The following is a 16914-nucleotide window of genomic DNA, read 5'->3' as shown; positions in this document are numbered from 1 at the left end:
AACACCCACCCTGCCACAGTTTTTATTGATCCTCTCAGAAAGGCTCTGAAGAAGAAGGAGCGCTTCTGAATCCAGTGGAGAAGTGCAGTGGGTGTGAGTTTGGGTCCGATGGCCTTCAAGGTCATGGCTCATTCTATATCCAGTCATTCTGTAAAATAAGAAGGGTGTACTTGTCCACAGTTACAAATTGGGAAGGAAGAGAAGGAAAGGAACTGAGAGGAATGACAAAGCAAAAAGCTTTCAATCAGTTCTTTTCAGCATTCTGCATATGTTAGTTCTGCTCCCGCCCCTCCTCCCGCCAGGCTTCAGCCTTGCACTTGGCATGCCTCCTAGCAGAGCACTCATCACTTGCATACTCCTCACTTAAAGAAAAGACAGCACTCTGTACTGCAAGGAGGAAAAAAGCCCTTAAAATGTCTTCACGGGGATTCAGCTCTATCTGAATATAAAATCAGGAATTGTCGATAATAAAATACGAGTGAAAACATCTTTATTTAAAACATTGTATGTACATTAATGCCACATTAATGCCAATTCAAGCATGAAATGCTGAGCATTTCTTGGAATATGGTTTGGGATTTCAGAAGCACAAAGCTACCTGCAAGATGACTTTGGTGCAGTTATAAATATAAATAGAAGTAAAATAACAGTTGTATCTTCATTTATAATGAATCTACATTGTGGCCTCCAAGCTACAGAGGAAAGTAGATGCCAAAATCTGTCTTTCATTAACATATGCCTTAAATGACAAGGAAGAGGTGTTGAAGACAAAATTACTTTTTCCTATGAGTATGAATCAGCAGCATGCAGTAACAAGCAAGTAATAATAGTTCTGCGTGTGAGTGCCTACAGAGAGCAAGAAAAATAGCACCATACTGAAAAAGCAAGTGCACCTGCAGGAAGGGCCCAGGAGGCCACAAACCTCAGCTCCCCTGAGCAGCGGTTCAAAGGGCCTTGGAGTATGTCGGCCCCAAGCCTGGCAAGTCAGGTTGGTGTGAGATGGGCAGAGCCCGTGAAAACGTTAAGATGGCCCAAGAAAGCCCACCCTCAGCTGCCCCAGGAGCTCATCAGGGGCAAGCTGCAAAGCCTTGCTACAGGGGTCGGTGCTGTGGCGTGGTGAATAAAGCTACAGCCTGCAATGCTGGCATCCCATATGGGCGCTGGCTGCTCTACTTCCAGTCCAGCTCCCTGCTAATGCTCCTGTGAAAGCAGTGGAGGATGGCCCTAGTCACTGGGCCCCTGCACCCATGTGGGAGATGGCTCCTGGCTCCCGGCTCCTGGCTTTGGCCCAGCCCAGCCCCTGTTGTTGTGGCCATTTGGGGAGTGAACCAGCAGGTGGATGATCTCTGTTTCTCCCTCTCTCTAACTCTTTTGAATAAATAACAACAACAACAACAACAAAAACCTTAAAAAAAAAAAAAAAAAAAGGCCTCGCTACTCGGCCCCGGGTTCAGAACAACAGCTTTGGATTCTACAGTGCCTGTGGTTTCACAACCACTTATCCTTTAGTAAGGAACAGCTAGAGGCAAGTGAATGAATAATGTTAACATCACATAAAGAGGAAAAAACATTAACACTTTAGGAGCACATTGACTTCAAATAGTGTCCAGGTAGCTGTGTCCTTGGCATCCCAGTGATCTGCATCTTTATCTTTGATCTTCTCCAGCAGGTAGGCCCTAAGTATAGAGCCTGGGCCCCAGGAAGAAACGTTTCTATCCAGTGTTGCCTACCAAATAAAATGAGCCATTGATTGCCTCCTAAAAAGCCCCAAGCCTCAAATCTCCATCTTGGGCTGATAAGATTTGGTGCAAGGAAGTTGTGCATTTTGTTAATGCTTAAGAAAAATTCTTTGGCCATGTTTTCAACCCCTTGCTCCTTTTTGTGACACTTCCTAGTTCTTCCAGAAAATGCATCAATTATTTTTCCCTCAGTTAATCTTTCTATCTCAATTTTTGGTGGTTTCCAAAAACACTAGGAAGGGCAGTCGCCCATCAGGCCTTTAAGGCTTTTGCACTGGGAAAAAGTGCTGAAACTGTGTGACTGCCTCAAATTAATGGAGACACTGTGGAGTCCATCGCCCGAGTGGGTTCGTTTATTTATTTTTTTAATGCTATGTACTTAGTGCAAGTAACACCATGCAATTGCCACCTCATTTCTCTCCCCTCCTGCCTCCCAAGAGGAACCTGTCTTCCTCCTGAGGCTGTCCTGCCGAACAGAATGCCTGGCATGGAGAATGTGATAGCTCTGCATACACCTCTAATTGTCCCCTGCTCCCACAGGTGAGCTGAGACAGCCTCCCCCTAAGCAGCATGTGGAACTCGCACCGAAAATCACCTGAAAGAGAATGGCTGAAATTGCCAGCATCACAGACTGCACTGAAGCAGGAAAGAAATTTCTGCCTCTAAGGATAATTGGTTTTCTCATTGCTCATACCTCTTCCTTTACAGCCCTCATTTATTTTAATATGGATGTTCCACTTAGACTTTCTAGAAGATGTCTTTCAAGATTGTTTTTTTTTTTTAATCCAAATGACAGATGAAATGCAGGAACCAGAAAAGTATTTATTCTATGTATCCTTTCCATGAATGTATTGCTAATCACCCAGCCTGTCTTCATTTGCAGCTTTGTTTCCTAACAGGACACGTGGGCTCTGGAGATTAGAGACACAAAGCTTCATTATAACCACCCGTGTTTTGCTCCCATTTCTTGTATGCTTTCTCTTCCTAACTCACTCTCCAGGTGCTTCTTTCTCTTGCCAAATAGTGCAAGGAAATACTTTTGCAGATCTTTTGTTTACTTTAGGAAAAAAACCACCGATCCAGGCTTTCCCATTCGGGAGTGCTGCTCATTTCCTGACTGGCCTTTAAAGTTTGGCTCAGTAGCAACTTGGGGATTTGTTTTCTACCCAGAGTGAAAAGAGCTGGGTGCCAGCAGCCCCATGCTGGAACAAGAACTGAGTTATGCTCATTCCCTGGGTAAGCAAGCTGATGTTTTCCTCCTCAAGTTATTTTTCCATTCCTCAAAGCTTAAATGTATAGTCAATAGCTTTGACTTTTTTGTTTAATTCAAATATTCATATATATGTATCGTTTTAAATCAACACATAATTAATTATATATATATTAATGGGATACACTTGGATCTTTTGATACATGTTTACTGCATTTAATGACCAGATCAGGGTAACTGGCCTGCCTATCACCTCAAACATTAATCTTTTATTTGTATTGTTAGCATTCAAAATCGCCTCTACTAGCTATTTTGAAATACATAATCAGTCACTGTCAGCCATAGAACAGGGTCTGCTGCAGCCCTGTACCTGTGAGCTGTCCTCTCTCCATCTGTGCCAGGCTCTGGTAACCTCCCTTCTATCCTCTACTTCCATGAGGTTAACTTTTCGGTTTCCACATAAAGTGAGAACATGCAGTATGTGTTAAAAGATATGTTAATAGAATTGTTTCACCTCCAAGTGCATGCAGAAGTGATCATGTGCCCACGTCAAGTCTCAGGAATCAAAAATCTCTCCTTCACTGCTTTTCACCTGCTGTATGCTATACTACATAATATATGCAGGGCTTATCCCTACTCCAATTCCAATATCAATTGCTTGGCCAAAAGAATTTGGCTTGGGATGCCTCACTTTCCAGGTCCACAAGACTGCTGAGTTAATGGACCCTTGGTTATAACATGGTTTGGACCACTTACTTATTTCATATACATCTTGTCAATTTGTGCCTTCCTCTCTTCTTTGGCACATTTACATTAAATTTTATTCTATGCAACTGTATCTCTACTATATTTAAGAGGGGGGTCTTCAAAAAGTTCATGGAAATGCCTATTATGAAATGCATATTATGAAAAATCAATTCATGGATTTTGAATTTTTTGCACCAAAATAGATTTATCTTTTAATTCCATTTTCTGCGAACTGTTTGAAGTACACTCATATGTTTATATGTGAATATGGATTACTCTTGTTTCATCCTACTTGGGCAAATTTATTCATAGTTTATTATAAGATCAGTAAATTTTCAAAGAGAAAAGCTTCGTGAACCCAGAGCCTATACTTTTATATACTAATGCATTTTCATTTACATTAAAAGATGTTTTGGAGGGCTGGTGTTGTGGCATAGCAGGTTAAACTGCCTCCTGCTATGAGGCACTGGTTTGATTCCCAGTGGCTCCACTTCCAATCCAGCTCTTTACTAATGTGCCTGGGAAAATAGTAGAAGATGGCCCAAGTGCTTGGGCCCCTGCTACACGCATGGGAGACTTGGATGGGGTTCCAAGCTTCTGGCTTTGGCCTGGCCATTGTGGCCATTTTCCGTAGATATATCACATAGCAGACTCACAGAATAACAAACACCCTAAATAGCACTCTGACCTCAGAATCAGCCATAAAGCATTCTAATCTGGCTGAGAAGCCCAAGAAAGCATTTCAGACATGAAAAGCCAAGACACTGTGGCAAAAAATGATCTACATGAAGGATCTCTGTGAGTGAGATCCCAGTGGAAAGAAGAGGCCATCAAAGAAGGATGTACTTTTCTCTGAAGAAAGGAGAGAACTTCCACTTTACTTATGGCCTTGTCTAAATATTGATGGAGTTTGTGAACTCAAAAGGCTTCCGTGGCCTTGGCAGCTCATGGCAAGAGCCTCATAAATAAGAGTGCTAATTGTTAAATCAACAACAGGAGTCACTGTGTACTTATTCTCCATGTAGGACCTCTGTCCTTAATGAGTTGTACTTTCAGAATTAATGGTAAAACTTGTCTTCAAACAGTATTTTATACTTTGTGTGTCTGTGTGGGTGCAAACTGTTGAGATCTTTACTTAATATAGAGTTGGTCTTCTGTATATAAAGATAATTAAAAATGAATCTTAATGAAGAATGGGATGGGAGAGGGAGTAGGAGGTGGGATGGGAGTGTGGAGGTGGGGGGCTGGTATGGGGGGGAAAATGCTATATTCCTAAAGCTGTACCTATGAGATTTGTAATTTATTAAATAAAAGCTTTCTAAAAAAACGAAAAAAAATTAAAGGAAAGCAACAGCCTGAAAAAGAAAAAAGAAGATCTCTCTATGTCTCCCTCTCTCTTTGTATCTGTGCTTTCTAAATAAATGAAATAAACCTTGGCAGGGGGTAGATGTTTGGTTAGGAAAGTAGAAAATACTGACCAAGATCTTAAATACTTAAGGGAGGATACTGATTTTCTTAAGGACTTCATTTATAATATGGCAAATAAAATACCATACTCAGAGTAGTACAAAGACAAAGCCATTGGCATAGATGCAGTCCAGTTGAGGAAGCATCACCTCAGCATGATGGCTAGGGGCCCAGGGCTCATCACTCCCCTAAGCTTAGGCAGGCACAGGCAGGCACCCTGAAGAAAGGCTGGCCACCAGCAGAGCAAGCAGTACTGTGGCCTTGGAAACAGAATGCAGTGTTCATAGGCAGATTAGCCAGATAGCACTCCAGTGACCCAAAGACACTTGTCAGGGGAGATTGTAGCAAGAGGGACTTGTAACTGAATCTTATAGGACTGGACTGTATGTTAAATACCCCTACCTGAGCTCAGAGGAAGAGCCAGAGAAAGCACCTGACTGGGCCTGGAAAATGGGAAGGCTGCAGAGGCCAGGAACTTTTTTTTAACCTGCTTACCTGAGTTCCAGAACTACCACAGAAGTGGCTAGTAAGACATCTTGTTCTTCACACTTGTTAGAGGAGCAAAGGTTCACTTTTACCTGATTCTTTTGATTCCAGAGCCCTTGGACTTTGATCTTTGTTTTCCACATGACGTGTCACAGGCGTGACGGCTGATCTCATTGTAACCCTGCAGATATGGGGCCCAGCGGTTGGGAGAAACAGTGAGGTGCCAAGAGGTGCAGGAGGAAGAAGACGCCTGCCAGCCCATTGTCTCCATTCCCAGTGTGAAGGACAATGCCCTGCTCCTGCTTTCCAGAGGGCACAGATAGATATCAGCATGATAGGGTCACCAAGTGATGCAAGATCTATGATCCTCCTCGGAGAGAGTGAGCAGAGGGCAGGTGAAAAATGCAGACCAGATAAGAACACAGTACAGAATCAGTGTCCTCTGATGAGGTGTGAGAGAGGCCTCAAAAATATTTTCCCCCACATACCCTGCCCATGTTTTAAACCAGAGAGACTACAGTGTCAACAAATGAAGAGTAAAATGAGCTGAACTGTTGATGCAGCTGATACTGGGGAAAGTGGCTTTGAGTGTGTGGAAACAACTGCCCTCCCAACCCTGCCTCCAGAACTAGGACCCGCAGCTAGACAGCCACTGGACTCTCTCGCGGGGGCCTGGCTCTAGGTGTGTTGTAGAGAACCTTCCTCCCGGAGGAAGAGTGAGGAAGGGCTGCTTTATCTCCCACAGCCACTTGTCACATAAGTCACTCCTGGAGTGCCAGGGATGGGGAGATCTCAACTCCACAGATTGCATTGTCGTTCCTCCAAGTAGCAACAAACAAAGGGGAATAGGGTTTGCCTACACCTTTCCCAAGCGCTGGGAAGCATCCCACGTGTATCAAGGAAGGTGGGAGGTGGGGTGTTGGGCTCCACTTTGGCCCTGCGGCATTGCTTACCAGCGTGCTTACAGAGCTACGCTGTGGGTGGGGCTTCAGCATGTACGCATACAGCAGAGGCGGCGCTGGTGGTCTGTGAGCCTTGGTCTTCATGAAGGCCGGAATGGGCGGGGCAGAGGTTGCCGCCCTCCGCGGCAGAGACCTGTGACAGGAAGCTTTGCTCGGTGCCATCCCAGCAACCGGAAGGGCAGCACCGACGCCCCGCCCCCTCTCCCGCTGACCCCTGGGAGCGGCTGACTGCACCCAGCGCTTCTCAGACTGAAGAGAAGCGCTGCTTCGGGCTCTGCTTCCCTCACGTCCAGTCTGTCACGGTCAAGGTTTCCGGAAGGCACCGTGGAGACCAACCACTGGAAAATACAAAACCAAAGGGCGTGCTCTGGTGCCGGCCATTTTTGTGTCGCTTTCTGTCCTCGCTCGCCCGTGGGAGGTGAAGTGTTCTCAGGCCAGCAGGGGCCCACAGTTGAGGAAAGTCGCCGCCATTGCTCTCTCCCGCTTTGTCGCCTCCACTCTGTTGTTGCTCTTCACCCGTGCACCCAGGGCCAGCCCCTGGGCTCTAGAAAATGTTCGGTCGCAGTGTCCAGTCGCTTCTCCCTGGTGTCCTCTTTCTTCACGTGATTGACCGTGTCCCGGCTCTCACCAGGCCCCCTCATGGCGATTGTTCCTTTATCAAAATCTGACAGCTTGTGAGAATGGAAAAAAGGTGCAACATCGTGTCTCGGTGGACTTAGAGTGGAGGGAGAGGCCACTCTCGGCTCTTCCTGAAGTCGAAACGTGTATGGGTCGTGTGTTTCGCTGTGATATTTGAAATGCTGGCTTGAAGCCAGACTCAGGGAGCATGGAGGACGTGGGGGAAGGCCAGAGACAGAGAGAAGATTATTAATGGCTTGCTTATAAGGGCCATGAGGAGAGGCTAAGGAAAATGTGCTTATTTGCCCTGAAAGGAAAGCATGCTAGGAGACGAGAAGGAGAGCTCCCAGGTGGAAACAGGTGAAAAGGAATCTCGGAGAGGAAACATGGGGCCACTTTGGACATAAATCCTAGCTTCACTGTTGTGGGCTGTGGGACCTGAAGCCAGACACTTAACATCTCAGAGCCTCAGGATCCTCACGTGCTCAATGGAGATGAAAATGCCTGCCTGCTGCGAGGACCAACCACACTGCATGAAGCCTGGAGGGGATGGGTGCTCCGTCAGTGGTAATTAATTAATTAATTATTAATGGGTTTTTTTCTTTTACACAGGATGATGATCAAGACTCCATTTCTTTGAGGAGAAAAGAATTAGAGACTTCCAGCTATAGAAATCATTTAAATTAGCCGGAAGAAACTGTTCCTGACTGTAAATATTTGAGTTTTCTTTTTTTAACAAAAAATGATTTATTTATTTATTTGAAAGTCAGAGTTACAGACAGAGGGAGAGACGCAGAGAGCAATCTTGTATCCGCTGGCTTACTCCCCAGATGGCCTCAACAGTCAGGACTGAGCCAGGATGAAGTCAAGAACCAGGAGTTTGATCCAGATCTCCCACCTGGGTGGCAAAGGCCCCAACACTTGGGTCATCTTCCACTGAATTTCCCAGGCCATTAGGGAAGAGTTGGACCAGAAGTGGAGCAGCTGGACATGAACCAGCATCCATGTGGGGTACTGGCATTGCAGACAGCCACTTTACCCACTATGTCACAAAGCTAGCCCCAAAAGTTGAGTTTTCTTACTCCAGAAGTTTGTTGCTATTTCCCTGACTTCGGTTCAATTGAGGTCAATATTATTAAGCATCTACTGTGTGCCAGAAACTGTGTTTGACATCGTGAATACTTACATGACTAAAACTTGGCCCTGTTCTTTAGATGTGGTTTTGATGTAGTTTAGTTTTTTTTTTTTAATATTTATTTTATTTATTTGAAAGACAGAGTTATAGAAAGAAGTAGAAACAGAGAGAGAGGTCTTCCATCTGCTGGTTCACTCCCCAGATGGCCACAATGGCTGGAGCTGCGCCGATCCGAAGTCAGGAGCCAGGAGCTTCTTCTGGGTCTCCAATATGGGTGCAGGGGCCCAAGGGCTTGGGCTGTCTTCTGCTTTCCATAGCAGAGAGCTGGATCGGAAGAGGAGCAGCTGGGACTCAAACTGGTGCCCATATGGGATGCCAGTGCTTCAGGCCAGGGCTTTAACCTGCTGTGTCACAGTGCCGGCACCCTTTTTTTTTTTTTTTTTTAAGCTTTATTTGTTTGAAAGGCAGAGTTACAGAGAGAGAGAGAGAGAGAGAAATCTTCCATCCCCTGGTTCACTCCTAAACAGCTGCACGGGCCAGTCCTTAGGCCAGGAGTTAAGAACTCCATCCAGGTCTCGCATGCACATGAGTGACTAGGGCGCAAGCACTTGGGCCATTTTCCTCTGCTTTCCCAGGCACATTAATGGGGAGCTGGGTTGGAAGAGAAGCAGTCAGAACTCAAACCATGCTAGTGTTGAAGGCTTAACCTGTGCCACAGTGCTGGCTCCATAGTTATAGTTTTGACATAGCCCAGCTCACAGTATTTTTCCTTTTGCTGATATTCCCTGAGACATCAAATTGATGAATCTCAAATCAAATGCCAATTCTATGTCCCATCTCCCAAATCTTAAGCTTGACACTAGAAATAAAGCTTCAAAGAGCTTAAAATATAATGAGATCTTGATTTATTTAAAAATAAAACTATCAATTCTTCCTTGGCACAGGATTATTTTGCAAACATTGAATCACATTTAAATAAGAGAGTACTTCAAAAAGTTAATGAGAGGGGTTGGCGTTATTGTCTTGCAGGTTGAGTCACCACCTGAAATGCTGGCATCTTATATGAGTGCTGGTTTGGGTCTCAGCTGCTCCACTTCTGATCTAACTCCCTGCTGATGTGTCTGGGAAAGCAGCGGAAGATGCCCTGCGTAGTAGGGTCCCTGCCACCCACGTGGGAGATCCAGATGGAGTTCCAGGCAAACTTGTGAGGTAAGAGGCAATGGAGAAGTTTTCATGTTACCAATTTTGGCACGTCCTTGACTTTCAAGAACATCTAGATTAGGTGACTGTCATAGTCCATCTGGGTTGCTAATGCCATTAACTGTGCAGCTTATAAACAGATTGATTCTTAGAATTCTAGAGGCTGGAAAGTCCACAACAAATGCAGATTCGGTATCTAAGGATGGCACAGATAGTACCTTCTTGCCATATCCTCACATAATAGAAGGGATGGCCAGTCCTCCTCAGGGCCCTTTTTCAAGTGCTCTCATCCCATTAGCCCCCATCACCTGGTCACCTCCCAAAGGATCCTCCTCCTAACACTATCATTTTGGGGCTAGGATTATAGCATATGAATTCTGAGTAGACACAAACATTCAGAACACAGCAGTAACCAAGTTAAAAATCGTAGTCATCTGAAAAGAGGTCGAATGCTTTTTTTTCCCTCCTTTTTATTAAAAATTCTAGTATTTTGTTAGTTGCTTATTTCTGCCTTCTCGATTCAGGAATTAACCAATCTGCCTTAATTTTCCTGGATCCTAGCTACTCTCAAGGGTGGTTTGCAGACTGCTGGCATGAGTGTCACTGGAGAAGCTGTTAGCAATTCCACCTCTCAGACCTGGCTCAGACCTAGCAACTGAGCACCTGCATTGTAATAAGGTGCCCCCCCCAACACACATTTGCACCCCTGTGATCCAAATGCATGTGAAAATTCAAGCTAGTTTGGAAAGCTTCTAATTGCTCCTGTTGGAACAATGGATCTCTACCGTGGCTGTACATTAGCAGTTCCCAGGCAGCGTTGAAAACCTCCTGATTCCTGGGTTCTTCTGCCACATTCTGATTTCATGCATCTACTGGGAGACCTAAGCACTGGTGTGTGTTTGTTTTTTACTCTCTAGGAGATTTTGATGTTTAGGCAGGGTTGAGAACCAATGAATTGTGGCTTAAAGGAAAATATTACGGTGAATTCACAGATTATCACCTGGTTTAGAGGTGTGAAAAGCAAAGTCAGATTATGAAATCTGATGATGATTAACCTGCAAGCACAGGTTGTGTGTGGAAGTGATTTCTCCCCTGCAAGTCTCTTATTCTTTTTTTTTTTTTTTTAAGATTTATCTGTTTATTTGAAAGGCAGAGTTACATAGAGGCAGAGAGAGAGAGAGAGAGAGAGAGAGAGAAAGAGGTTTTCCATCCACTGGTTCACTCTCCAATTGGCTGCAACGGCCAGAGCTGAGCCTATCTGAAGCCAGGAGCCAGGAGCTTCTTCCAGGTCTCCAACTTGGGTGCAAAGACGCAAGCACTTGGGCCATCTTTTTACTGCTTTCCCAGGCTATAGCAGAGAGCTGGATCAGAAGTGGAGCAGCTGAGACTTGAACTGGTGCCCATATGGATGCTGGCACTATAGGCAGCAGCTTTACCCGCTCCGCCACAGCAGTGGTCCCAAGTCTCTCTTATTCTTTATTTTTCTTTTATTTTCTATTTCCTTTATTCCTGTGGCATCTCAACAGCTCTCTTAACCTCTATTCGGTGGTGTCCAGGGGTTTCCACCAAGCCCAGTGAGAAGCTCATGCACTGTGCCAGTGCCCCAAGCTGTGCTGCTCCCTGCTGACCGGCTCAGCCATCTGTAGTGCTGTTTTTGGTTGACGCCCCCAGAGGCTCTCTGTGCTCTCTGCTACAGACTGCAATCCACACTGGCACACCATGCTCTTATATGCTCCTTGCAAATTAGCCTTATGGTCTTCATATCCTCCCCAGCCCCCGACAAGCCCCATGGAACAACTCTGACTCACCCATCAATCTGCAACCTCCGTTGTTTCTTTAGCGTCTTCCCATGTTTGTGTTTGTTTTTGTGTTTTTTTTTTTTTTCATTTTTAGCTGTTGTTTCAGAGAACCCAGCCATAATCTACCATAATCTAAAGGGAGTTTAAGAGTGAGAGCCTCACCTGCCAACTAGGTCTCAGTTTTCCTGGGGACACACTTTTCTTTTTATTATTCTTTAATTTTACTTATTCGAGAGGCAAAGAGGGAGAGAGAGCTCCCATCCCAACAATCACTCCCCAAATGCCTGCAATATCCAGAGCTGGGCCTGGGCCAAAACCAGGAGCCAGGGATGCAATCCAGGTCTTCCACATGGGGAGCAGGAACTCAACTACTTGAGCCATCATCGCTGCCTCCCAAAATGTGCACTGGCAGAAAGTTGGAGTCAAGAGCCTGAGCAGACTCGAACCCAGGCACTCCAGTGTGGGACAGGAGTGTCTTAACTGCCAGGCTAAATGCCTGCTCTAGGCCTTCTTCCCTTTTTAATGGTCATAGGTGAGTAGATAAAACTGTCTCTGCGGCCAGCACCGCGGCTCAATAGACTAATCCTCCGCCTGCGGCGCTGGCACCCTGGGTTCTAGTCCCGGTTGGGGCGCCAGATTCTGTCCCGGTTGCCCCTCTTCCAGGCCATCTCTCTGCTGTGGCCCGGGAGTGCAGTGGAGGATGGCCCAAGTGCTTGGGCCCTGCGCCTGCATAGGAGACCAGGAGAAGCACCTGGCTCCTGCCTTCGGATCAGCGCGGTGCGCCAGCCGCAGCGGCTACTGAGGGGTGACCCAACAGTAAAGGAAGACCTTTCTCTCTGTCTCTCTCTCTCACTGTCCACTCTGCCTGTCAAAAAAAAAAAAAAAAACTGTCTCTGCAAGACTGAGCAATCATTTATATGTTCACTCATATTCGTCATTTCTGTCCCAGAAACTAGTTTTTAAGAGATTTAAATAGATTTTTGAGTCTGACAGTGTTAGAAAACATTTTTTAATATTTGAAAGTGAAGTTCAATTTAATTGATTTATCAAGTCTTAATTGAATTCCTGCTGTTTCCATCACTAGAAAATGACTAACAGATTTCCCATTGTTATTGAAATATTCATCTTCTTTATAAATATTTTGACAGTTTTTGAAGAGCCAAAATATACATCATGTGTACATACAGTCAAGAATTAGGGCTCTTATTTTCACTAAGAATATTTTCTTTTTTTTTTTTGACAGGCAGAGTGGATAGTGAGAAAGAGACAGAGAGAAAGGTCTTCCTTTTTGCCGTTGGTTCACCCTCCAATGGCCACCGCGGCCGGCACATCTCGCTGATCCGAAGCCAGGAGCCAGGTGCTTCTTCTGGTCTCCCATGCGGGTGCAGGGCCCAAGCACTTGGGCCATCCTCCACTGCACTCCCTGGACATAGCAGAGAGCTGGCCTGGAAGAGGGGCAACCGGGATAGAATCCAGCGCCCCAACCGGAACTAGAACCCAGTGTGCTGGCGCCGCAAGGCGGCGGATTAGCCTGTTAAGGCACGGCGCCAGCCAACAAAGAGTATTTTCACAAAGAGCTTTCTTAAGGTGGGGAAAGAAGGCAGGAGATATTGCAGACCAAAAAGTATAATTAGGCTAAAATAGTCATTTTTATTGATGTGATATATTTTAAGATAGGATTCTAATAATTTAATTTCTCTGCAAAAAATGTACCCTAAATGGTCATAAGTCATTTTTGGAGTTGGAAGTTCTGGATGCTAATTAAATATGTGTCACTGAGCAAGTCAATTTTTCTCTGCCTCAGAGTACTTAATCTGTAAAATTAGGAAGTTGCATTACAAGTCTGATAAAGACTTCTCAGCTGTTAAAGTCAATGATTCTATGAATTCTCAGCTAAGTAATGCATTACCAAAAGGCAGGAACAGGATCTTATATTTTTCTCCCAATTCCTGATTTTGGAATTATATGGAAATCAACAAAAATAAAGATAATTAAAAATCTGAAAAAATGGACTTAACATTATACCATCTGACATTTCAGATGTTTTCATTTTATGTTCCATTCTGCTTCTTGAACATATGTATACATAGTGTTACATAGCTGCAATAAAAAAATAGGTAACCTTTTTATTTGGTCTATCTCATTTGACATTATATACTTTTTAAAAATGGTAGAGTTAGAAACGTGCCAGGGGATTCCAATTCAATCCCATCAAGGTGGCATGTACCAATGCCAACAGTTTGCACCCACACAGAAACAGAAAAGTCCAAGTGATCAATTTCAGTTCACAATTGATCATAATGCACCCACACAGAAACAGAGAAGTCCAAGTGATCAATTTCAGTTCACAATTGATCATAATGATACGATTAAGAGTCAAAGGGATCACATAAACAAGACTAGTGTCTGCTAATACTGATAGAATTAAAAAAGAAAGAACCATCCAACATGGGAAGTGGGATACACAGCAGACTCATAGAATGGCGGATGTCCTAAACAGCACTCTGGCCTCAGAATCAGCCCTTAAGGCATTCAGATCTGGCTGAAGAGCCCATGAGAGTATTTTAGGCATGGAAAGCCAAGACACTCTGGCAAAACAAACAAACAAACAAACAAACAAAATACCTAAATGAAAGATCTCTGTGAGTGAGATCCCAGTGGAAAGAATGGGCCATCAAAGAAGGAGGTACCTTTCTCTGAAGGGAGGAGAGAACTTCCACTTTGACTATGACCTTGTCTAAATAAGATTGGAGTCGGTGAACTCAAAAGGCTTCCATAGCCTTGGCAACTCATGACAAGAGCCTAGGGTGATTACTGACGCCATAAACAAGAGTGTCAATTTGTTAACAACAGGAGTCACTGTGCACTTACTTCTCATGTAGGATCTCTGTCCTTAATGTGTTGTTCAATGTGAATTAATGCTATAACTAGTACTCAAACAGTACTTTACACTTTGTTTCTGTGTGGGTGCAAACTGTTGAAATCTTTACTTAATATATACTAAATTGATCTTCTGTATATAAAGAGAATTGAAAATGAATCTTGGCTGGCGCCATGGCTTAACAGGCTAATCCTCCGCCTTGCGGCGCCAGCACACTGGGTTCTAGTCCCGGTTGGGGCGCCGGATTCTATCTTGGTTGCCCCTCTTCCAGGCCAGCTCTCTGCTATGTCCAGGGAGTGCAGTGGAGGATGGCCCAAGTGCTTGGGCCCTGCACCCGCATGGGAGGCCAGGAGAAGCACCTGGCTCCTGGCTTCAGATCAGCGCGATGCGCCGGCCGCAGTGGCCATTGGAGGGTGAACCAACGGCAAAAAGGAAGACTTTTCTCTCTGTGTCTCTCTCTCTCACTATCCACTCTGCCCGTCAAAAAAAAAAAAAAAAAAAAAAGAAAATGAATCTTGATGTGAGTGGAATGGGAGAGGGATCGGGAGATGGGAGGGTTGCCAGTGGGAGAGAAGTTATGGGGGGGTGGGGGAGGGAAGCCACTGTAATCCATAAGCTGTACTTTGGAAATTTATATTTGTTAAATAAAAGTTTTTAAAAAAAGATTTATTTATGTTTTTGAAATGCAGTTACAGAAAGAGAGAGAGAGAGAGAGAGAGAGAGAGAAAATGAATCCTCCATCCACTGGGTTACTTCCCAAATGGCTACAAATAGGGCTGTGCCAGGCTGAAGCCAGGAGCCTGGAGCTTCCTCTGGATCTCCCACATAGGTGCAGGGGCACAAGCACTTGAGCCATCCTCTGCTGCTTTCCCCAGACCATTAGCCGGGAGCTGGATCAAAAGTGGAGCAGCCAGGACTCAAACTAGCACCCATATAGGACGCTGGCATTGCAGGCAGTGGCTTTCCCTGCTATGCCACAATGCTGGCCCTGACTTTATATAACATTTTAATGTTATCATTATCACTCATAATAATAGTTTAAATGGCTACATTGTATTCCATTTCATTGATGGACCATAGTTTATTTAAATATTCCTTATATTTGGAACTTCGGATTATTTTCAATATTTGATAACAAAGAATGCTTTAGCAAATTTTTAAGAAATGTTTGCTTTTTTTTTTTATCTACTTGAAAAGCAGAGTGACATAGAAAGACATACACGCAGCTAGATTGAGATGGAGGGTAAAAGAGATCTTCCATTCACTGATTTACTCCCCAAATGGCCACAACAGCTAGAGCCAGGCGAGGCTGAAACCAGAAGCCTAGAACTTCATCCAGGTCTCCTACATGTGTGGTAGGAACCCAATTACTGAATGGCTGCCTCCCAGAATGCTGGAAACTTTTATTCGTGTGCTTAGGGATCTAGCTTGGCATGATCACATCTGTCCTGATCATAACTACCATCTCGCCCTTTCTGTGACCCTAATAATAATTCCAACCTCTATGGGATAAACAAAGTCACCAGAATAACCTCCTGAGGCGGACGATGTCTCTCATGTTAACAATCTTTTTTTTTTTTTTTTTACTTTTTTTTTTACTTTTATTTAATGAATATAAATTTCCAGTGTACAGCTTATGGATTACAATGGCTTCCCCCTCCCATAACTTCCCTCCCACCCCCAACCCTCCCCTCTCCTGCTCCCTCTCCCCTTCCATTCACATTAAGATTCATTTTCAATTCTCTTTATATACAGAAGATCAATTTAGTATATATTAAGTAAAGATTTCAACAGTTTGCACCCACATAGAAACACAAAGTGAAACATACTGTTTGAGTACTAGTTATAGCATTAAGTCACAATGAACACCACATTAAGGACAGAGATCCCACATGAGGAGCAAGTGCACAGTGACTCCTGTTGTTGACCCAACAAATTGACACTCTAGTTTATGGCGCCAGTAACCACCCTAGGCTCTCGCCATGAGTTGCCAATGCTATGGAAGCCTTCCAAGTTCCCCGACTCTGATCATATTTAGACAAGGTCATAAAAGACAGGGTGAGGATAGTAACCAATGTTCCTAAGAGTGGCATTAACCAGGTCTGGACAATTATACAGCATTAAGTGGGGAAGAGGACCATCAGTACACACAGGTTGGGAATAGAGCCATTGGTGGTAGAGTAGAGGTTATGATTACAAAGGAATGAGGCCCAAGTGTGCTAGACATGGTCTAGAACAAAGGACAGAGTCATTATTAGAGGAGCTAAGAAAGGTGCTGTCTAAGCTACAATTAAGTTTTCTGATTGAGAGGCAAATAGAACCTGATAGAAGGGGCTTGATAATAATCTGCTGGGCTTTAGGCCTTGTAAGTTAAGAGGCCCAGACCTATCTATCTCTTCACGGGGTACATCCTAAGGGAGGTGTGAATCTCCTAGGGGAAGGCACTCTGTTGACTTTCATTACTTGGCTGGGCTGGGAGGAGAGCTGGCCAGGTAAAGGCAGGTGGCATCTCTAACAGGAAATCTACAGTTCTGCCTGCAATGTTGCTGACCCTACTTGGCCGTCCCCTCAGCTGCAGTGGTCACTTAGGAAGTTGGGCTGAGTGAAGGGCTTTTCAGCTTAGAGCCAATAAGATCTGTGGCTCTGACCTGGGCATCCTTCGACTCCAGG

The sequence above is a fragment of the Lepus europaeus genome, chromosome 1 (assembly GCF_033115175.1).
Source record: "Lepus europaeus isolate LE1 chromosome 1, mLepTim1.pri, whole genome shotgun sequence".
Lineage (NCBI taxonomy): Eukaryota > Metazoa > Chordata > Mammalia > Lagomorpha > Leporidae > Lepus > Lepus europaeus.
This window is presented reverse-complemented; position numbering follows the sequence as displayed.